The 3,940-nt window shown below is 42.6% G+C and overlaps 1 non-coding gene across 1 annotated transcript; it reads left to right on the forward strand.

The window, feature by feature from the left end:
• The first annotated feature begins 3,180 nt into the window (after positions 1-3,180).
• Positions 3,181-3,288, forward strand: LOC130951006 (small nucleolar RNA R71). Its single transcript, XR_009073796.1, has one exon. It is a non-coding gene; the product is annotated as a small nucleolar RNA R71 (small nucleolar RNA).
• Positions 3,289-3,940: the final 652 nt, after the last annotated feature.

Raw genomic sequence — 3,940 nt, forward strand, 5'->3', positions numbered from 1 at the left:
GATCGGTTGCTAGTGGGAATGATTGAGCGTTGGATAAACTCCAACCATCCCCTAGCCACGGGCTTGAGGTCATGCCTTCTCAGTTGAACCAGCTTTCCTCTTGAATCTCTCTTCCATTGAGTGCCCTCTTCACAAATGTCTATGAGGACTTGGTCCAACCTTTGATCAAAGTTGACCCTTCTAGTGTAGGGGTGTTCATCTCCTTACATCATGGGCAAGTTGAATGCCAACCTTTCATTTTCCGGACTAAAATCTAAGCATTTCCCCCGAACCATTGTAAGCCAATTCTTTGGGTCCGGGTTCACACTTTGATCATGGTTCTTGGTGATCCATGTATTAGCATAGAACTCTTGAACCATTAAGATTCTGACTTGTTGAATGGGGTTGGTAAGAACTTCCCAACCTCTTCTTTGGATCTCATGTCGGATCTCCGAATATTCACTCTTTTTGAGTTTGAAAGGGACCTCGGGGATCGCCTTCTTCATGGCCATAACTTCATAGAAGTGGTCTTGATGCACCCTTGAGATGAATCTCTCCATCTCCCATGACTCGGTGGTGGAAGCTTTTGCCTTCCCTTTCCTCTTTCCAGAGGTTTCTCCGGCCTTAGATGCCATAAATGGTTATGGAAAAACAAAAAGCAATGCTTTTACCACACCAAACTTAGAAGGTTTGCTCGTCCTCGAGCAAAAGAAGAAAGAAGAGAGTAGAAGAAGAAGAAATAGAGGAGATGGAGGTGGCTCTGTTTTTCGGCCAAGGGGGAGAAGTAGTGTGTAGGTTGTGTGAAAATGAAGGAGTGAAGATGGGTTTATATAGGGGTGGAGAGAGGGTGTATGGTTTGGTCATGTATGCGTGGGTTTGGGAGGGAAAGTGGTTTGAATTTGAATGGTAAGGTAGGTGGGGTTTTATGAAGGATGGATGTGAGTGGTGAAGAGAATGGTAGGATTTGATAGGTGAGGAGTTTTTGGGGAAGAGGTATTGAGGTGATTGGTGAATGGGTGAAGAAGAGAGAGAGTGGTGGGATAAGTGGGAATCCTGTGGGGTCTGCAGATCCTGAGGTGTCAAGGATAGCTCATCCCTGCACCAAGTGGCGTGCAAAAATGCGCTTTCTACCAATCCTGGCGTTAAACGCCGGGCTGGTGCCCATTTCTGGCGTTTAACGCTAGCTTCTTGCCCATTCCTGGCGTTAAACGCCTATCTGGTGCCCCTTTCTGGCGTTAAACGCCCAGAATGGTGCCAGACTGGGTGTTAAACGCCCATTTTACTATCTTCACTGGCGTTTAAACTCCAGCAACTTTTCCTCCAGGGTGTGCTATTTTTCTTTTTGTTTTTCATGCTGTTTTTGCTTTTTCAATTGATTTTGTGACTTCCCATGATCATCAACCTATAAAAGACATAAAATAACAAAGGGAAATAGATAAATATAACATTGGGTTGCTTCCCAACAAGCGCTTCTTTAATGTCAGTAGCTTGACAGTGGGCTCTCATGGAGCCTCACAGATACTCAGAGCAATGTTGGAACCTCCCAACACCAAACTTAGAGTTTGAATGTGGGGGTTCAACACCAAACTTAGAAGTTGGTTGTGGCCTCCCAACACCAAACTTAGAGTTTGACTGTGGGGGCTCTGTTTGAATCTGTTTTGAGAGAAGCTCTTCATGCTTCCTCTCCATGGTTACAGAGGGATATCCTTGAGCCTTAAACACAAAGGATTCTTCATTCACTTGAATGATCAATTCTCCTATGTCAACATTAATCACAGCCTTTGCTGTGGCTAGGAAGGGTCTGCCAAGGATGATGGATTCATCCATGCACTTCCCAGTCTCTAGGACTATGAAATCAGCAGGGACGTAATGGTCTTCAACCTTTACCAGAACATCCTCTACAAGTCCATAAGCTTGTTTTCTTGAATTGTCTGCCATCTCTAGTGAGATTCTTGCAGCTTGCACCTCAAAGATCCCTAGCTTCTCCATTACAGAGAGAGGCATGAGGTTTATGCTTGACCCTAGGTCACACAGAGCCTTTTCAAAGGTCATGGTGCCTATGGTACAAGGTATTGAGAACTTCCCAGGGTCCTGTCTCTTTTGAGGTAATCTCTGCATAGTCAAGTCATCCAGTTCTTTGTTGAGCAAAGGGGGTTCATCCTCACAAGTCTCATTACCAAATAACTTGTCATTTAGCTTCATGATTGCTCCAAGGTACTTAGCAACTTACTCTTCAGTGACATCTTTGTCCTCTTCAGAGGAAGAATACTCATCAGAGCTCATGAATGGCAGAAGTAAATCCAATGGAATCTCTATGGTCTCAGTGTGAGCCTCAAATTTCCATGGTTTCTCATTAGGGAACTCATTGGAGGCCAGTGGACGTCCATTGAGGTCTTCCTTAGTGGCGCTCACTGCCTCTTTCTCCTCTCCAAATTCGGCCATGTTGATGGCCTTACACTCTCCTTTTGGATTCTCTTCTGTATTGCTTGGAAGAGTACTAGGAGGGAGTTTAGTAACTTTCTTACTCAGCTGACCCACTTGTGCCTCCAAGTTTCTAATGGAGGACCTTGTTTTAGTCATGAAACTTTGAGTGGTTTTGATTAGATCAGAGACCATGGTTGCTAAGTCAGAGTGGCTCTGCTTAGAATTCTCTGTCTATTGCTGAGAAGATGATGGAAAAGGCTTGCCATTGCCAAACCTGTTTCTTCCACCATTATTGTTGTTGAAACCTTGTTGAGGTCTCTGTTGATCCTTCCATGAGAGATTTGGATGATTTCTCCATGAAGGATTATAGGTGTTTCCATAGGGTTCTCCCATGTAATTCACCTCTTCCATTGAAGGGTTCTCAGGATCACAATCTTCTTCTTCAGATGAAGCGTCCTTAGTACTGGCTGGTGCAGCTTGCATTCCAGACAGACTTTGAGAAATCATATTGACTTGATGAGTCAATATTTTGTTCTGAGCCAATATGGCATTCGGAGTATCAATCTCAAGAACTCCTTTCTTCTGATTCGTCCCATTGTTCACAAGATTCCTTTCAGAAGTGTACATGAACTGGTTATTTGCAACCATTTCAATGAGTTCTTGAGCTTCTGCAAGCGTCTTCTTCAGATGAAGAGATTCTCCGGCAGAGCTGTCCAATGACATCTTGGACAGTTCAGCCAGACCATCATAGAAGATACCTATGATGCTCCATTCAGAAAGCATGTCAGAAGGACACTTTCTGATCAATTGTTTGTATCTTTCCCAAGCTTCAAAGAGGGATTCACCTTCCTTCTGTCTGAAGGTTTGGACTTCCACTCTAAGCTTACCCAATTTTTAAGGAGGAAAGAACTTTGCCAAGAAGGCATTGACTAGCTTTTACCAAGAGTTTAGGCTTTCTTTAGGTTGTGAGTCCAACCATATCCTTTAGGCTTTCTTTAGCCACAGGGATTGACTAGGACTTGAGGATCAAGGTAATTAGTCTACTTGACCTTCCTTTGTTTAATAAAAGATAACTAAGTGGGATTAAAACCCAATTCTCATCACACCTGATAAGGATAACTAGGATAGGAATTCCAATTCTAATACCTTGCCAAGAGTTTTATTAGTTATTAATTTATTAATTCCCTGCAATTTATTTTCCTCTTGCTCAAATCTTTTCAAAACCTAAAACCTTGTTTTCCATAATCAATAATAAAACATACCTCCTTGCAATCCTTGAGAAGACGACCCGAGGTTTGAATACTTCGGTTTATATATTTTATTGGGTTTGTTACTTGTGACAACCAAAACGTTTGTAAGAAAGGACTCTTGTTGGTTTAGAAGCTATACTGGCAACGGGAATTTATTCTGAATTCTAGACCACGCAAAAGTTTTCTCTTCAAAATGGCGCCGTTGCCGGGAAATTGCAAACGTGTGCCTTATTATTGGTTATTGTAAATATTTTTCTTTTACTTGTTTCTTTGTTTTTGTTTTCCCT

The sequence above is a fragment of the Arachis stenosperma genome, chromosome 1 (genome assembly GCF_014773155.1).
Source record: "Arachis stenosperma cultivar V10309 chromosome 1, arast.V10309.gnm1.PFL2, whole genome shotgun sequence".
In the NCBI taxonomy this organism is placed as follows: Eukaryota; Viridiplantae; Streptophyta; class Magnoliopsida; order Fabales; family Fabaceae; genus Arachis; species Arachis stenosperma.